We start from the raw sequence: 6,000 nt of genomic DNA, 5'->3' as shown, positions 1-6,000 counted from the left end.
TCTGCTTTGCACAAAAACAGACATCAGCAGGAGTACCTTAGCTGCTGACACATCACTAAAAAACAGGGAATGCATAGGAGGGAAAACACCACCACAGAGGAAAGAAATTTGCATAAAATTTGCACAAGTTAATTCATATGTATAGCTACAAATTTAGAAGCAATTGTTATAATTCATTTAGGAATTCAGTGTATCTCACTGTAGTGCAGAAGACTGGCCTGTGTGCCTGCCTCCTCCATTCGCTGTCCAGGTTCTAATTGTGGACTGGCAACTTCAAGGCCTCTGATCTCACCATTTGCAGTTGCTTATTATCAAACCAGACTTGGATCAGATAGTCCTTCAACTAGAGAGAACCTACTGCTTGACAAATGGTGGGGAACTTCCAGCCTGAGGGTCTAACTGGGCCCAGCAGGGATCCTAATTGACCTGCAAGGCCATTTTCCCCAAGCCATGTCCCCCTGCTGCACACCTGGCATCATCTATGACATCTGGCATGCAGCAGGTAAAGGTGCAGCTACAAAGGAACAACTGGGAATTTGGAGCCTGCTCTTGATTATTCATCAGCAAGCTGGGTTCACTGACAGTGCTGATCAGCTGATTGACGATGACAGTGAACCACACTTCAAACTAAGCCTGCGAATGGACATTTCCCCTCTGCTGATAGCTTTGCCAGCTTGCAGATAGAAAACTCCCACTTCCAGGCATTGTGTGAATCCCAACCATGCCTGCAAAAGGACAAAGAAGGGCTCACTGTCAGCGCCAATCAGCTGATTGGTGCTGGCAGTGAGCCCCTTTGAAGTTGCCACCTGATGCCATAATGATAGGTGGGCAGGGCTGATCACTTGTCAAAGTGGTCCACAGGGGTTGGGGGGGTATCAGGATCCACCCTGCTGACCAAATCTAACTGCTCACCTCTGAAACAGAGGGCTGTCTCCTGAAAAGCAGGGTGTGTCCTCATTGTAAGAAAAGCAACAACAACAAGCAAAGCCACAGCCCATTTCTGTAACCAGAAACAACAACAACAACAACAACAACAACAACATTAATAATTTATTATTTATACCCCGCCCATCTGGCTGAGTTTCCCCAGCCACTCTGGGCGGCTCCCAATCAAGTGTTAAAAACAATACAGTGTTACATATTAAAAACTTCCCTGAACAGGGCTGCCTTAAGATGTCTTCTGAATGTCAGGTAGTTGTTTATCTTTTTGACATCTGATGGGAGGGCGTTCCACAGGGTGGGCGCCACTACCGAGAAGGCCCTCTGTCTGGTTCCCTGTAGCCTCACTTCTCACAATGAGGGAACCGCCAGAAGGCCCTTGGCGCTGGATCTCAGTGTCCAGGCTGAACGATGGGGGTGGAGACACTCCTTCAGGTACACAGGACCAAGGCCGTTTAGGGCTTTAAAGGTAAGCACCAACACTTTGAATTGTGCTTGGAAACGTACTGGGAGCCAATGCAGATCTTTCAGAACCGGCCTTATGTGGTCCCGGCGGCCACTCCCAGTCACCAGTCTAGCTGCCGCATTCTGGATTAATTGCAGTTTCCGGGTCACCTTCAAAGGTAGCCCCACGTAGAGCGCATTGCAGTAGTCCAAGCGGGAGATAACTAGAGCATGCACCACTCTGGTCAGACAGTCCGTGGGCAGGTAGGGTCTTAGCCTGCGTACCAGGTGGAGCTGGTAAACGGCTGCCCTGGACACGGATTTAACCTGCGCCTCCATGGACAGCTGTGAGTCCAAAATGACTCCCAGGCTGCGCACCCGGTCCTTCAGGGGCACAGTTACCCCATTCAGGACTAGGGAATCCCCCACAACCACCCGTTCCCTGTCCCCCCAAAACAGTACTTCTGTCTTGTCAGGATTCAACCTCAATCCCACCAGCATTCTAAGACACACTGAGTTACTCCAGCTCTAGAGCTGAGGAGGTCCTGGGGGGAATGTTGAGAAGGTGCCCCTCCCTTTCCTCCCGCTGCGTCTCCCTCTGTCGCATTTGATAAGTGTCAAATCAAGGTTCTACCGAGTCTGTCAAGGTCACTTTCAACATGTCACAGTTCGGCGGGCAGCCTCGCTCCACTTCGTTTGCAATTTTCTTCCTTTCGTGTTTGTTTATTTGGCTTTTAAGTAGCCAGGCGCCCACGGAAACCGTTGCCTGCGCTTCCAGCTCGAGGAGAGGCTAGCAGGGCAGGAGGAAAGAGCGGGCTGGGGGTGAGGAGGCCAATGGAAACATTTACTCGGCAAGGACCTGCTCCCATCTCCCTTCAAATGAAAGTGCACGTGACGGAGTCGGTTGGCGTTTCGTGCTACTTGAGAGCCGGAAAGTCTCAAAAGAAGTGCTGAAGTTTTTGTCCAGAGGATGGAAGCAGCTTGAATTGGGAAGCTACTTTTTGCCATGCTGCACCATTTTGGGGGGACAGGTGGCGGGCGGGTGTGGGGGATTCCCTGGTCCTGAATGGGGTAACTGTGCCCCTGAAGGACCAGGTGCACAGCCTGGGAGTCATTTTGGACTCACAGCTGTCCATGGAGGTGCAGGTTAATTCTGTGTCCAGGGCAGCTGTCTACCAGATCCATCTGGTACGCAGGTTGACTCTACCTGCCTGTGGACTGTCTTGCCAGAGTGGTGCATGCTCTAGTTATCTCCCGCTTGGACTAATGCAATGCGCTCTACGTGGGGCTACCTTTGAAGGTGACCCGGAAACTGCAATTAATCCAGAATGCGGCAGCTAGACTGGTGACTGGGGGCGGCCGCTGGGACCACATAAGGCCGGTTCTGAAAGATCTGCATTGGCTCCCAGTACGTTTCCAAGCACAATTCGAAGTATTGGTGCTTACCTTTAAAGCCCTAAACAGCCTCGGTCCTGTGTACCTGAAGGAGTGTCTCCACCCCCATCGTTCAGCCTGGACACTGAGATCCAGTGCCAAGGGCCTTCTGGCGGTTCCCTCATTGTGAGAAGTGAGGCTACAGGGAACCAGACAGAGGGCCTTCTCGGTAGTGGCACCCACCCTGTGGAACGCCCTCCCATCAGATGTCAAAGAGATAAACAACTACCTCACATTCAGAAGACATCTTAAGGCAGCCCTGTTCAGGGAAGTTTTTAATATGTAACACTGTATTGTTTTTTTTAATTGTTTTTTTTAAATGATATTTATTCAAAATTTCAAAAAGAATACAAGAAAAACAAAAATACAACAACAAAACAACAAAAAACAGAAAAAAGAATAACAAAGAAAAATACAAATCTAAATTACATCCTTTCATTTACTTATTTCTTGGACCTCCTCACACCTCCCTTTTTGTATTCTATCTTAATTCATTATTTCAGCAAATTCTTCCCATATTTCACAATTTTTATTTAAATAATTTGTCTTAACAATCTGTCTCTCTCTTCCCCCCCGTTAACTCAACATATCCTTTCCAACTTTTACTATATTCTGTTATTCAATTTACCGTTGATTTCTTTAACCTTATCTTACCTAAAGAACCATAAAATTTCAAAATTTAAACCATATTTATGCATACCTCCTTCAAACCTTTCTACTAAAGCCAATTAATTCCTTTCCAACATATTCTGATATTTCATTAGTATCACACTAATTCCAAAAAGAAAATATCTAAAAAGAAATTCTCTTCTAATTAAATCCAACATCCCTTCTTCCTGGCTTTGGGTTATGTCAGTCCATTCTAACCATTACATCCTGTCCATCAATCTGGTGTTCTAATATCCGAGGCTCTCAAGTCTCTTCCACGCCCCCTCTGCACATTTTCTTGTTCCCGTTTATACTTGACCCTTCCCTGTCCCTTGTTGGTTTCTTTTGTAGTTTCTTCCCCCTCTCCTTGAGGAGAGGGTCTCCGGGGAATTCCAAACGGTAATAATCTTTATTTTCTTTCATCAAGTTAGCCCATTCCCCACAATCCCCCTCCCCTATTTTAATAATATTGTAATCCAAAAAGTAGTTATTCCAGAAGTAGTTGTCAACTTGTTTCACATTCCCACCAGAGCTAAGAGCTTCCTTGACTCCAGGCACTTCCAGACACACTCCAGATTCAATCTTCCAATGTTGCGGCTTTTGGTCATGCAGGACTTTGGATCTCTCCCTTTGTATCTTTTGAGGTGCAATCGCGACCTCTTCCATCTTCATCTGCCCTTGGGCTTGCCTTGTCGAACCAGTTTCCTGCGTTAATTGTTGTAGAATTTTTTTGTCTTTGTTTCCTGTTAGTTCATATTTACTGGCTACAGCAGTCATAAAGTCCAACTTTTCATTCATCAAGTTCATTTTCTCATGCAACTGCTGCAGCATAGCAATTGTTTTGCCAAGGGCAGACGTTAGAACTTCCTCCCTGCACATTTCTGTTCAAGGTCAAATAGCTGGTCCCACGGTCTAATTCTCACAACTATAACATTTCCCTGTAAACTGCAGCAACAAACTGACAAGCTCCCTCTAGGGGGCACAGTTTCTAACGTCCATCTTTAAAAAGTATCCAACAAAGGGAAATTTACTTTCGATTTTCAAATACTTTGTTTCCTTAAAATACAAAAATGCAGAAAGCAGCGTTGAAGTTCATTTGTTTCTCTTTTTTTAACTATCTGTCAAAAGTGTTCCGTTTCCAATCAATGGACATATCCAACCATTTCTGTCCTGACACCCCGTCCCCAGGTTTGGGACGATAGAAACTTATGTTCCTTTACTCTTTCTCTGCAGGATTAAACGGTCAAAGTCCCCCCCTTTTTCTCCTGCTGTCAAGGGGGTTTTGTTGGTTATAAATGCAGGAAATTTCAATCTTTGGATCAATTTTCCAGGCTATTTAGCTTGCAAATTCTTTACTTCAGTCTATTTACAAAAAGCAGAAGGCAGACTTCCTGTTTAGACCTTCCCGCTTCGTTGCCTAATTCATAAATTTCATAAGTTTCTTAGTCAAATCTTCCGTTTTTACTCACGGGTACTTGTTTTAGAGTCCAATTATCATCAGGAAAAAGTAAGCGCTCTCCGGCGATGGCTGTGCGGCTTCCCTCCGTGAAAGTAGCAACTGGTTCGCAGCACCGCGCTGCTCACCCCACTCCGCTCCGGAGCCCCAAAAAGGGGTTTCCCCGCGAGTGAGGGAGGCGCTCTTGGTGCTCTGCCGAACCCCACGTTCCCAGGCTTCTCCGCCTTGGATTTCTAGCAGGTCCCCACCTTCGCCGCGGTGGGAAGACCCAGTTTCCACGGAGCCCGTTCCTCCGATCGGAGGAACTCCGCCATTTGCTGATGGCGCTAACCCAGAAGTCCACTGTATTGTTTTTAACACTTGATTGGGAGCCGCCCAGAGTGGCTGGGGAAACTCAGCCAGATGGGTGGGGTATAAATAATAAATTATTATTATTATTATTATTATTATTATTATTATTATTATTAGACCCACTGGCTCAGCATTGGAGGTGTGGAACCTGTGGCCCCCCAAGCGTTGTTGGATTCCAACTCCCATCATCTCAGATGATGGGACTTGGAGTCCAATGACATCTGGAAAATCACAGTTTCCTCATCCCTGGTCTACATTGACAGGAACTGCTCTCTGGGGACTCAGGCAGAGATGGGTCCTTGCCACCACCTGACCCCTTTCTTAAAAGGAGGGCTGTTAACATATTTCCAGGTAATCCTGCCATAGGGAAATGTGAAACAGAATCTTAAATAAAGTGGTGCAGAGGAACAGAGGAATCTGCTCTACCAGACCCTTGGAGCAGCCACCTTAGTGTTGTCCACTGTGACTGTCTGCCATCCTACCCGGAGAAGATAGGGATTGAATCTGGAGCCTTCTGCATGTGCAGAGTTACTCTGCCTCTGAACTCTACCCATTCCTTATGCTTGGTAATGTTCAGTAGGGGAGCCAGCCCCATCACAGCTTCAACCATCTTTATGAACATGGTATCCTCTTAAGAATGGAATCTTTCTCACCGTGGATCTGGTCTGGCTTCAACTAGCCTGATGCTCCACTTGGTGCTAAGGCAACAGTGCATGCAGTTAGTCTAT

The sequence above is a fragment of the Podarcis erhardii genome, assembly GCF_964252035.2.
Source record: "Podarcis erhardii genome assembly, chromosome: 14".
In the NCBI taxonomy this organism is placed as follows: domain Eukaryota; kingdom Metazoa; phylum Chordata; class Lepidosauria; order Squamata; family Lacertidae; genus Podarcis; species Podarcis erhardii.
This window is presented reverse-complemented; position numbering follows the sequence as displayed.